Genomic DNA, 14,430 nt, shown 5'->3' on the forward strand with positions numbered 1-14,430 from the left:
ACATGTGGTAAGAGGACCCCTTTGTGCTGCAGGAGATTAACCCTTTAGGCGGGAGGGATCTGGTCACTGAAACTTTTGGGGGGCTATTGTTACTGGCTAGTGAGGGCAGGCGGGATTAGCCTCAGGGTGAGGGCAGTGGCGGCCATCTTAACTGAATAGTGAAATTGCAGTTTTATGCAGACAGGTTGTTAAGGGCTGAATCTTATTAAATATGGGGTAAATCAGTCTAATAGTAACTGATTCTGGAATATCATGTTATTAGTAACTACATATATGAAAATTTAAATTAGGGTCTAAATGTGACAGTTATCCTTTAAGCTATCAAGACTCTTGTGCTAGGTGGGGAGTAACACATTAAGGCACCATCACCACAGTTCAGGACAGGCATAACTAGAAGTGTGCATCATACAGTGGACACCTACAGCCACGGATTCCAGAGTACAGCCATAGTGAAGAGAATCAGGAGAAAAAAAACATTGTCAGCTAGCAAACTCATGAGTATTATCTATTACCCCATTTCCATCCACAATACCCCATTATCTGGGAGGAGAAATTTGTACGCACTGCTACTGGATGTGCTGCTATGTACTATTTGCACTCAGTAAAGAAAGACATTCTTTGTTCAACAATCTCTGTCTGGTTCCTTTACATCACTTATCTCACTGCACCAAACCCCAGGGAGTGACAGCCTGAGGTAGGACACCGTGACACAACAACATCTCATTAGGCAACTGCCACTCCCATCCTCTTCACCAGCTCCTTTTGGGCTTGCTGCATGTGTATTTGGGGTGTGTGGACTGGTCAGTTTGCAGCCTGAGTGAAAGTTGAGCACTAGATTGAGTGAGAGGAGCAAATTAACCCCTTGCTAGGGAGGTACGTACCTGACATCCACCATGAAAAATAATGGCTGAATAAACACACTTAGTACATAAAATGAAACTACTGTTCAAGTTCTCAGGGTCCTCTTAAGGTCTTACAAACAGATAAATAGACTTTTCCAACTCTATTTCACAAAACAATGAAACCAGTGTAAGAATATTTGTAATGAAGGAAGATGGGCAAACACTGTTATGTACATACAAAGTAGCAAACCTTTTGAACTGTGAGTTTATCCCAGCCTAGTAATACTGCAACCTCTGTTGATCTTTCCATGTTACTGCTGTTGATTCTTTGGGTGAAGTTGTACCAGACAACCTGAAAAACTAGCAGTTAGATCATTAGATCTATGCATTACATGGATATACAGTACAGCCATCATAAAAGTCACTTGCAAACAAAATCATTATCAGGTGGCTAGAGACCAGGCCCAAAAGGGTGTTAATTTTCTATGGTTCGTCTGGAAGATAGCAAGGATTCTGGCAATGATAATCTCATGCCAATATTAGAGTTGGCAGCATCACATTCAAGGTGTTGATTACTGATATCCTGGATACTGCTATGCCATGGATACATGTAATAAAATTCCATTGGTGAAATTTGTGATTTCGCCATCTCTGATTTCCAAAATGTTGGTTCCAACACGGCCATTTATGGAGAGGTCTGTTCAAATGCACCAGTGGCTATGTTGGAACCTTAGCGCAGTGAAGAGTGGATTGCTGACTGTAATAAACAAGGTAAGAACCGGCACTCGCTGTATTGGCTGCAATTTTATCTCTTTACTTCCCACATGGAGGAATAAATTCCAACACAGTATAACTTTATAAAAATGAAATGAGTTCATATTCGCGATTCATGCCTCTTTTTAAAAAAACACGAGGCCTTTTGGGTTGCAGACCCTGGAGCCAAGAAGCATGAATTGCGAATATGAACAAATTTAATTTCTATAAAGTTATACTGATTTGGAATATGAGTAAGGCCTCATGCACATGACCGTTTTTCGGGTCCACATCCGAGCCGCAGTTTTTGCGGCTCTGGTGCGAACCCATTCACTTCAATGGGGCCGCAAAAGATGCGGACAGCACTCCGTGCACTGTCCGCATCCTTTGCTCCGTGGCCCTGCAAAAAAAATATAGCATGTCCTATTCTTGTCCGTTTTGCGGACAAGAATATGCATTTCTACAATGGGCTGTCCGCTCCGTTCCGCAAATTGCGGAAGGCACACTGGCGGCTTCCGTTTTTTGCGGATCCGCAGTTTACGGACCGCAAAAAATCGGAACGGTCGTGTGCATGTATCCTTATTAGTATCAGTTTTGTAACCCATCCATTACATTTTGTTTCTTTCCAGAAAACATGATGATTGATGAGATTACTCCTTCAGGTCTCTATTATTACTACGCGTGTAATGCCACTTACCAACTAATTCTTTGTATATATTGTCATCAATCTATAGTGTTTCACTATACTAACATGCGTTAGACTATCCCAAGTGTGCATATAGTTGTTAAATGTGTGTGTCCTTTCTGTTGTTCCCAACCCTTTTCCGTGCACCCTTACGTATATAGACTCTGCCCGCATGGCCTTTTTGTTTTGTTTATAACTTACTATGACGACAGCACGTCACATCCTGTGACGACAAAGCTGGCGGATTATTTAAATGTATCTGCTTCCTTGCATTTACCTGCTTGACAAAGACTCGTGTTGAGTCGAAACGCGCCAATTCTTCCTCCATGTGGGAATTAAAGAGATAAAATTGCATCCAATACAGCGAGTGCCGGTCTTCTTTGTTCTTGGATTGATGGGACGCCGACCCTGGACGTGCGCACCGCTTACCATATATACGGAGTGCCGGCTGATATATCTTCTGTGTTGTCTGGCTCTACAGCGGCGAGCACCCGACCTCATAAGGATTACTGGTGACTTCATTTGCCTACAGTGAGGAAAGGGCATGTGAGATTGTGTCCCAAGTCACCACCAGCATTGAATTCCTGAAGACCCCTCCAGCTGCCTTGAGGAGTCGAGATTTGGATAGGGAATCCAGGAAACTGGTAGCATGGGAACTGCACGAGTCCACTTTGGCAAAGTATTGCAGACTTCAAAGGCTACCGTGGCGCGCGCGGATTATGGGTAAATTTGAGACCCACATTTTTTTGAGATGACATTGATTACTGCACACGGTATGCTAGCATTCTAAATAAATGTTCATATGACTTGATGGTCCTCACTATTGAACACTTGGCCGATGCTATAACTGATCACGTCAATTGAACAACAGTTACGTGATACTTTAATGGCAGATGATCTTACTGCTCTTAAACTTAAGATTGACAAGACCTGTAAGCGTAACAAGTTCACAAGAGATTCTGAGGACTATCATAATAAAAGAATTTATAAACAGCAAGACTCCTTGGGCACCAGAATTCCTTTTTCCAGACGCCCTATGCAGGCGAATAGATTCCCTGTCTTCTGGCTCTGAGGGCGACTATACTTCTGCCCCATGTCACTCAACCCTTTTTTAGGGAAGAAATCACGACACATGAAAAGAACACAAGAAGATCAGGACGCCATTATAGGGGACACAAATGCTCCACGGATAACGCGGTCCCAGGTATAGAGGAAACTCTTGTTTTTAACATTTTATCAAAAAATCTGAGCAATGTTCAATTACAGGTATTACAAAAAGGACTGTCATTCAGTCCAACAGGACATCATGATAGCTTTGACCTTGAGATGGATTCTCTACGTTTAAAGGAACACTTTGTAACCGGTGATGAGGGGTCTCCCCAGGTGGTGTCGTTTGATACTAATAAATTGACATTGCAAAGCTTTAAGCTTAAGAGTAGATTTAAGAGTAGATTTCAACCTCCCAAGACTCACCATCCTGTGGAGACCTTCATATCACTGGTTCAAAGGGATATGACTAGGGTTGAGAGAACCTGAACTGTAAAGTTCGGGTTTGTACAGAACTTTAGGATTTTTGGACCCCAAACCCGAGCATTTCAGTAAAAGTATGGGTTCGTGTTTGGGGTTCGGTGAGTTAATGGCGCATTTTGAAAGGCTGCAGAGAAGCCAATCAACAAGATTTTAACTTGTGTGCCCTTAGAAGCTATCACAGCCATGCCTACTAATGGCATGGCTGTGATTGGCCAGTGCAGTATGTGACCCAGCCTCTATATAAGCTGGAGTCACGTAGCGCTGCACGTCACTCTGCTCTGATTAGTGTAGGGATAGGATGATCCCTCACAATCTTGAGCCCTGAGCCTAGTGACCTAGAGAATAACTTTTATCCGTCTGTTAGTTAGGTGGGCGGCGGCGGCGGACATTTTATGCAAGTTCTGTGCCCTTGTGTGCCCTTTTTGGGCAAAATACTAAATTTTACAGCCCTTGCTGCATCTGTCAGAGTTAAATTCAAGAGTTATATACTGCTGTCATATTCTGTTATTAAAAAAAACACCCATTTTGGGCAAAGTACTTAATATTGCAGCCTTTGCTGCATCTGTGATTGTTAAAAACAAGCTTGAAATACTTCAATAATTTTCTGGGTTTTAAAAAACACCCATTTTTGGCAATACCCTCCATCTGGGGCCTCTGCTGCATTAGTCAGTATGCCATTTAAGCTAAAAATACAGCAATAATTTTCTGGGTAAAACATCCTTTTTGGGCAAAATACTAAATTTTACAGCCCTTGAAGCATCTGTCATTGTGAGATACACGCTTTAGATACTGCTGTGCTATTCTGTTATTAAAAAAACACCCATTTTGGCCAAAATACCTAATTTGCGGCCTTGTCTGCATCTGTCAGTGTGAGATACAATCTTGAAATACAGCAATAATATTCTGGGTTAAAAAAAACAAAAAACATTTTGGGCAAAGTACTTAATATTTCCACCCTTGCTGCATTTGTCATTGTGAGATACACGCGTTAGATACTGCTGTTCTATTCTGTTATTAAAAAAACACCCATTTTGGGGAAAAAACTAAATTTGCGGCCTTGTCTGCATCTGTCAGTGTGAGATACAATCTTGAAATACAGCAATAATATTCTGGGTTTAAAAAAACACTAATTTTGGCCAAAGTACTTAATATTTCCACCCTTGCTGCATTTGTCATTATGAGATACACGCGTTAGATACTGGTGTTCTATTCTGCTATTAAAAAAACACCTATTTTGGGCAAATAGCCTTTGCTGCATCTGTCATTGTGAGATACACTCTTTAGATACTGTTGTTCTATTCTGTGTGAGACAGTGACAGATCTCACAGAGGTGACTGGCAAGGAAGGGGTGGATAGTGCGGTTCACACCCCTATTCCACCAGGTGTACAATCAGTCTGGGAATAACAACACAGCCCAGACTGTCAGTCAAAAAAGAGTGAGATCCTGGAAAGGGGTTGTTGCACAGCCTGGGGGCTAAAGGACTTGGGGAACACAGAGCGACGCCTGGGAATGGGTAGCAGGGTCCTGGTCGGGCGGACTAGAGAGCCCAGTTTCCCCAAGGGACTTTTTATTTGCACAGCCTAGGGGCTGGAGGACTACAAGGTGGGAAAAGCCGCATGTACTTCACCTGTGTGAACGGGGCTTAGAGGTGAGTCAGGGAATACCTCTGTTTAGTCAGGGCCCAGCTGGGCAGGAATTTATTTTGTTTTGGTGTACGTGGGAACCTCACACTACCCAGTGGTGTGTAATTGGGCTGTCCTGTATGCAAAGAATTTCAAAATAAATGCAATGTTTGGCCCCTAATCCTGCGGTGGATGAAGATCATTGTGTGAATGACCCCCGGATAAGAGCTAATCCCTTCATCTGCTATTAAAAAAACACCTATTATGGGCAAAAAACTTAATTTTGCAGCCTTTGCTGCATCTGTCATTATGAGATACACCCTTTAGATACTGTTGTTCTATTCTGTTATTAAAAAAACACCCATTTAGGGCAAGATCCTAAATTTGAGAAATATGATGAGATCGCCAAATAAGGGACGTGGCCCAGGTCGTGCTGCTGGTGGAGCTCCTGTTGCAGGGAGAGGACGTGGTCGATCTGTGCCAGCTACACGCCCAAGTGAAACACCTTCCTCAGGTGTGAGTAGGCGACAGAACCTTCAGCGGTATTTGGTCGGGCCTAATGCGGCTCTACGAATGGTGAGACCAGAATAGGTATAGGCAATAGTAGATTGGGTTGCTGACAGTGCCTCCAGTTCCTTTTTATTGTCTCCCAACCAGTCTCTGAAAAATCAGAGTTGGCACCTGCAGCCGATGTCCATTAGTCTTTCACCTCACCTTGCAAATCAGCCAAGGAGTCTGAGCCCAAAGTCATGCAGCAATCTCTTCTGCTTTTTGATGACTCTGCTAGCAGGGTTTCCCAGTGCCATCCACCTAGCCCTGCCCTAGAAGTGGAAGAGATTGATTGCACCAATGCCCAACCACTTATGTTTCAAGATGAGTACATGGGAGGACCATGGACTGCAGTGGCTTTCGAAAGTGTGCAGACCGACAAGGAGGGCAGGGGTGAAGACTGGGTGGAAGATGATGTGGAGGATGATGAGCTTCTCCACCCCACATAAAATCAAGGTCATGCGAGTGACCTGTGTAGTTCGGAGGAAGAGGCGGTGGTCGCACAGAGCCACTAGCACAGCAGAAGAGGGAACAGGGTGCAAAAGCAGAGCGGCCATCCCCTAGACAGTACGCCTGCTACTGCCCACCGCAGCAAGGGACCGAGCACACCAAAGCCAGCTCCAAGGAGTTCCCTGGCGTGGCAGTTCTTCAGACAATGTGCTGACAACAAGGCGCGAGTGGTTTGTGCAATAAGAGCCTGAAGCAAGGCATAAACGTTCTCAACCTGAGCACAACCTGCATGACCAGGCATCTAAGTGCAAAGCACGAGCTGCAGTGGAGTAGACACCTCAAAAACCAAGAAAGGTCTCTGGCTCCTAATGCTTCCTCTTCTTCTGCAGTCGCGGCCTCTTCATCCACCTCTGGAGTGACAGTGCCACCTGCCACCCGACAAACAGAGGATCTGCCAGCAACACCACCACCTAGGTCACCAAGCATCTCCACAATGTCACACGGAAGCGTTCAGCTCTCCATCTCCCAAACAATGGAGTGGAGGAGGAAGTACTCCCCTACCCACCCGCAATCCCTGGCCCTGAATGCCAGCATTTCAAAATTACTGTCTTATGAAATGCTGTCATTCCATCTGGTGGAGACAGAAAGTTTTAAAAGCCTTATGGCGGTGGCTGTCCCACAGTATGTCGTGCCCAGCCGCCACTAATTTTCCAGGCGTGCCATCCCTTCCCTGCACAACCAAGTTTGGGACAAAATCAGGTCTGTACTGTGCAACGCCATCTGTGGCAAGGTCCACCTAACTACGGATACGTGGACCAGTAAGCACGGTCAGAGACGTTATATCTTCATAACAGCACACTGGGTAAATGCAGTGGTCGGCTGGGCCTGAGGCGGATAGCAGTTTGGCGCATGTCCTTCCACCACCGAGGATTGCAGGGCGCTTCAGTTTGCCTCCTGTTGCTTCCTCCTCCTACTCTGCTTCCTCATCCTCTACCGGCTCCTCATCCGGTCAGCGTAACACCTTCACCACCAACTTCAGCACAGCCAGGGGTAAACGACAGCAGGCAGTTCTAAAACGTATCTGTTTAGGGGACAAACCCCACACCGCGCAGGAGCTGTGGACGGGCCTTGAACAACAGACCGATGAGTGGTTGGTGCCAGTGAGCCTCAAGCCCGGCCTGGTGGTGTGTAATAATGGGCGAAATCTCGTGGTAGCTCTGGGACTAGCCGATTTGACGCACATCCTTTGCCTGGCGCATGTGCTGAATTTGGTAGTGCAGAGGATCCTTAAAAATTACCCCGATATGTCAGAGCTGCTGCATAAAGTGCCGGCCATCTGTGCGCGATTTCAGCATTCTCACCCTGCTGCTCGGCTGTCAGCGCTGCAGCGCAACTTTGGCCTTCCCGCTCATCGCCTCATATGCGACGTGCTAACAAGGTAGAACTCCACCTTGCACATGCTGGCCAGACTGTGTGAGCAGCAGCAGGCGATAGTGGAGTTTCAGCTGCAGCACGCACGGGTGAATTGCTCTGCGGAACAGCACCACTTCAGGTGAAATTCACTAATTTTTGGGTGTGATATACCACTGCTATATGTAGTAGACAGGTAAAAACATTTCACTAATTTGTCTGTTACATTTTCTGGTGAAATTCACCAATTTTTGGGTGTGATATACCACTGCTATACCTAGTAGACAGGTAAAAAAAAATCACTAATTTGTCTGTTACATATTCGGGTGAAATTCACAAATTTTTGGGTGTGACATACCCCTGCTCTACCTAGTAGACAGGTAACATTTCACTAATTTGTCTGTTACATATTCGGGTGAAATTCACCAATTTTTGGGTGTGATATACCACTGCTATACCTTGTAGATAGGTAAAAATTTTCATTCATTTGTCTGTTACATATTTGGGTGAAATTCACAAATTTTTGGGTGTGATATACCCCTGCTGTACCTAGTAGACAGGGAAACAAATTTCACTAATTTGCCTGTTACATTCTTGGGTGACATTTGACCATTTTTGAAGTAATTAAACCCCCGCTCTGCTTTGGTGATAGGGACATAAATTTCAAAAAATAGTCTGTTAATTGTCAGGTGACATTTTACCAATTTTGCCGTATACAAACCCCTGCTCTGCATAGGTGACAGGGAATTAAATTTCAAAAATGTTTCTTTAATTGATGCTTAAACTTTAACAACTTGTCCCACATTTGCACTTCAATAATTTGTCCCACTTTTCCGCTCGATCATATTTAATTTCAAAAAATTAACGCTCCCTCTCTGGCGTGGAACCCTGATTCGCCGATAACCGTGATCAACATGGTAGGCTCAGAAAACAACATCGAAAGTTGATAGAGAAGATATCGAAATGGATCGTGGACGTCACGCTGACGTGCGATCAGGCAGAAGTTATCTAGAGTCAACAAAGCGGCAGCAGGGCCTCTCCTGTCTAATACCCCAGTGACATTCCCTATAATTTTGTATTAATCATTCCAATAGCAGGGCATCTTAAGAGTCCTGTATTGTTATTTATCGTCACTACCTCCCCAAGTCGGGAGTGGGTAATTGCCGCATGCCCCCTCCTTTCCTTCGATTCTTCAGTTTTAATAACTTCTCCCACATTTCCTCTCAATCACAATTCAATTTCATCCATTGATCTCCCTTGGAAGTGCTATCCCTTTCTCACGCTCCCTCTCCGGCATGGAACCCTGATTCGCCGCTAACTGTGATCAACATGATAGGCGCAGAAAAGAACATCGAAAGTTAATAGAGCAAATATCAAATTGGACCGTGAACATCACGGGGACGCGCAACATGGTGGGCAGTATGTTTGCACACGCCTACACAAACTGACTGATGGGTCTGCCCCCAGCAACTTCTGGGTCTCCAAATTTGGCACATGGCCTGAGCTTGCCCTTTACGCCTTGGAGGTGCTGGCCTGCCCTGCAGCCAGTGTATTGTCTGAACGTGTGTTTAGCACGACTGGAGGGGGTTATCACAGGTTATATTTCCCAATGTTTTGGGGTGTACCCTAATTAAAAAAATAAATAAATTTAAAACCAAAAACCTCTTCCGCCACCGCCACTTCCACCTACACCGCCACATCCACTGCCTCCTCAACCTCCTACTCCATATGGACCTCTTCCTCCTAGATCAAGATTATTATTTTTTATTTTTACGTATTTTATGTTATTTGAAGTCATTTCCCTATCCACATTTGTTTGCAGAGCACTTGCCATGCTCTTAACTATATTTTGCTGGCATTTGCAGCCCTCTAGCCCTTTCCATGACATTTTTAGAGCCATTTTAGTGCTCCAAAGTTTGGGTCCCCATTGACTTCAATGAGGTTCGGTTTCCGGGTCAAGTTCGGATCAAGTTCGGGTCTCGAATCAAACTTTTTTGTGAAGTTCGGCTGAACCGGTCGAACCCGAACATCCAGGTGTCCGCTCAACTCTAGATATGACACGATTATTGTATGATTGTAGACATGGAAAATTGTTTTATCAGATAATTTAACATCTGTTGAGAGAAATGCCTTACGATCTATGCTAAATGATGAGTCTTTAATTTTCAAACCTTCTGATAAGGGAGGAGCCCTTGTCCTTATGGACAAGGATTATTATGTCACAGAGATTATGGGACAATTGGCTAATAGGGACACTTACCAACCCCTAAGACAGGATCCAGTTTGACATCAAACGTAAACTTAATGATATTGTTACAGAATTTAGGGACAGAGGCGTGTTAGATGATAAATTATGCACATATTTGATCAATCAATATACAATATCACCGGTATTTTATATCTTGCCGAAAATCCATAAATCATTAACACAGCTACCGGGACTCCCTATAGTAGCGTCCACTAATTCCACTTGTCGTCTCCAGCTATCTTTGTGGAAAAAGTCCTTACACCTTTAACCAAACAGTCACCATCCTTTTTACTGGACACTAGTAATTTTTTGGGGGAAATTAAGGATCTTATGGTACATGGGGAGGATCTATTAGTGACATTTGATGTATGCAGTTTGTATACATCAATTCATCACACTAAAGGTCTCACAGCAGTGAAATGGATTCTTGAATCTTCCTCTTACACAACACAGGAGAATGAATTTTTCCTAAGACTACTGGAAATTGTATTGAGAGATAATTATTTCTTATTTCAGGATACGTTTTACCAACAAAGGTGGGGAACTGCGATGGGTTCGAATGCCGCACCGCCGTACGCAAATTGTTATATGTCTTGGTTGAATATACACATATATACAACAATGAACTTTACAAAGAACATTGCATTTTATGGCAACGATTTATCGATGACATTTTTTGCGTATGGCGGGGCGGCATCCGGTCCCTGTCTGATTTCTCCGCCTTCCTCAATTTTGTGTGGGAGGAGTTACAATTTACTGTACATTGGGACGACGTGAGAATCAATTTTCTTGATACCTGGGTCATTTAAGGTGATGAAGGTCATTTACAGACTGACCTATACGTCAAGGATACTGACCGTAATAGTCTTTTACATTTTACCAGTAATCATCCACTTGCGACAAAAAAATCCTTACCTTATTCACAGTACCAGCATGTAAAAAGGATAGTCTCTGAGCCTACAAATAAGGAAACAAGAATTAGAGATATGACACAGAAATTTAGGGCGAGAGGGTATCCAGAATCCCTTTTGCCAAAAGAATGCGATAAATTGCAAAATGTGAGCTCCACAACAACACAATCTGAATTCCCCCCCCCCCAAAAAAAAACGCAAATTCCTTTTGTAGTAAAGTTCCATCCATGGGTTAATAAATTTAGGAACATAATCAATAAACATTGGGATATCATTAGAGAGGCCTATCCATCAATCTCAGAGTTCCAAAATTTGCCAATGGTGTGTTACAAAAGGTCCAAAAACATCAGGGACACTATAATTAGGGTGGACATAGGTAGTGAAAAGACCTCATTAAGACAAATGACATTGTCCACACCTAAAAGGGGTACAATATCCTGTTTACAATGTATTCATTGCTCTAGCGTTATTAGAGGTGAATATTTCACTCATCCATACACTGGTGAAAAATTTCCTATAAAAGTTTTTTTTTTTTACCTGTGACAGCAGCTTTGTGATTTATGTTTTAAAATGCCCCTGTGGATTGTTGTACATTGGGGAGACATCGACCAGGATGAAAGACAGGTTTTGCAAACACAAATCAACAATACGGAAAAAAAAGTACTACCACCATGCAGGGGTGGTGACAGAATTCAGGTTTTTTTTAAACGCGAGGCCTTCTGGATCCATAGGTTGCAGAGCCTGGAGCCAAGAGGCATGAATCACGAATATGAACTCATTTCAATCTATAGTGTTTCACTACACTAACATGCGTTAGACTATCCCAAGTGTGCATATAGTTGTTAAATGTGTGTGTCCTTTCTGTTGTTGTATATAGACTCTGCCTGCATGGTCTTTTTGTTTTGTTTATAACTTAGGGCCCTTTCACACTTGCGTTGTCCGGATCCGGCGTGTACTCCATTTGCCGGAATTACACGCCGGATCCGGAAAAACGCAAGTGAACTGAAAGCATTTGAAGACGGATCCGTCTTCAAAATGCGTTCAGTGTTACTATGGCAGCCAGGACGCTATTAAAGTCCTGGTTGCCATAGTAGTAGTGGGGAGCGGGGGAGCAGTATACTTACAGGGCCGCGCCGCCTGTGGTGATCGGCGGTGCGGCCCTGAGGAATTTCAAAAAAATAAAAAATATTTGTTAAAGACGGCCCAGCGGCCATTTTTTTAGGGTGGCCTGGGGGGCAATTGCCTCCCTGCCCCCCGGCCCAGCCCGCCCCTGAGATCACGTAACATTAAAACAGGGCTGTTCGGTTATTGTTTGCCAATGCTGCCAAAATATACACATTTTTTATCTGTGTTTGTTGATATATTACTTCTCCCCCAATGAAAAACACGCTACAGTGTTAGGGGTTGAGCAGCTCCCCCAGATTTGCCACTATATTTCTGTGTTTGTGTTACCAGGGGAGGGCTGGCAGCCTTAGTCCTGGGGGGCAAATCCAGTCAAGTGGCCCATTTTAACCCCGCCCATTATTAAAAGCCCCTCCTACATATAATAGGCCACTCCCAACAAACACTGTACACCTGAAATTTTATTGTTGAGGCCTGTCTCTACAGATCATACGGAGAGGGGAGACCTGTCCTGGCTGCAGTGCCTGCTTCACATTATACAATAAACAGCAGGCTACAGCCAGGAAGCTCCTCCGATCTCCTCCCTCCCCAGATCCTGCTCAACGCCCGTGGTTCCCCCACCATCTGCCATCTGCCCGTGGCCTGCTGCCCCCTGTGGCCGTCCTCACCCAGTTCTGAATCCTCCTTCTGCAAATGGCAGGGGGAGGAGCCGGAGCATCTCCTCTCCTACATAGCGCCTCATACCTCTTACATCCAGTGATGTCACCTTTGTTGTAGACGTTCTCTTTCCTCATCTTCTCCATTCAGACCAGACCGCCATGATGATTTTTCAACCATCTCTCATCTCTGCAGAGATTGACAAACAGATATTCGTTTCCCACATTTCCATCATCTTCTGAACACCCTTTCCTGCCACCCCCAATACTATACTGCAGAAAGAGTCCCCCTGAAAATACTGCTACCACACAGATAGTGCCCCCTTCAACAATTATTGGCACACAGTGCTCTAAAAAATAACTGCGCCCAGACACTAATAGTATAAAGATAATGTCCCCCAAAAATAATTGTGCTAAGCTGATACTATGCCAGGGTGCCCCCCAAAGTAACAGTGCTCCCCAAAATCCCACCAATAGAAATAATTCTCTGCCAGAGCACACTTAGAAGTAATAATGCCCCTATAGTGCCCATACTAGTAATCATGTTCCTCATAGCCCCCAGTAGTAGTAAAGCTCCCCATAATACCCCTAGTAGTAATAATTCTCCCTATAACATGACAGTACATGAAATACCCCCGCTTAGTGCCCTCAGTTGAGCTAATGTCCCCATAATGTATGCCAGTATAAAATACCCCTATATAGTGCCCCAGTAAATGCCCTCAAAGTGCTACTCTCCCCCTTCCCCATAGTGTCCCCCATAATATGCCAGTAAAAAAATGCCCCTTCTTAGTGCCCTCAGCAGATGTCCCTAAAGTGCTCCTCTCCCCCATAATGTGCCAGTAAAAAATGCCCCTTCTTAGTGCCACTATATGACCCAATAGTGCTCCACTCCCCCATAGTGCCCCAAATAATGCCCCATAGTGCCGCTCTCCCCTATAGTGCCTCCTATAATGTGCCAGTAAAAAATGCCCCCTTAGTGCCGCCAGATGCCATAGTGCCCCCCATAATGTGCCAATAAAAAAGGCCCCTTTAGAGCCCCCACTTCCCCATAGTGCCCCCAAATAATGCCCCTATAGTGACACCAGATGCCCCATGGTGCCTCTCACCCCTATAGTTCCCCCATAATGTGCCAATAATTAAAAAAGCCCCTTTAGAGCCCCCAGATACCCCTATAGTGGCAAATCTGGGGGAGCTGCTCAACCCCTAACACTGTAGCGTGTTTTTCATTGGGGGAGCAGTCCCACCGCATGTGGACTGCAGCAAACGACCATCCCCAGCAAAAAAATGCATACGGTGGAGGATGTCGGCGCGGTCCACATGCACCACAAATTTACAATTACATCACCTTCAGACCTTGTTCACACCATAGGTAGCTTAGTGGTAGGACCCCTTGCCATGCTGAGTGACCGTGACGTGGTGCATGATGGGCTCCGATATTTTCCTGACAGGAATATATTGGCAAAAGTCTAAGCTTTTAATATCTGCATTTATGACTAGCCAGTATAGTCAGTGGCATATCCGTTTGGTGCATTTTTTTCTGTGATTTATACTCCCCTGGTAACACCCCACATAACACAGTGAATTATTGTGTTATGTGGGGTGTTACATAGGATTGCAGGGAACATCTACTTCCTTTTTTTTTGAAAATAGA

The sequence above is a fragment of the Bufo bufo genome, chromosome 10, assembly GCF_905171765.1.
Source record: "Bufo bufo chromosome 10, aBufBuf1.1, whole genome shotgun sequence".
NCBI lineage: Eukaryota > Metazoa > Chordata > Amphibia > Anura > Bufonidae > Bufo > Bufo bufo.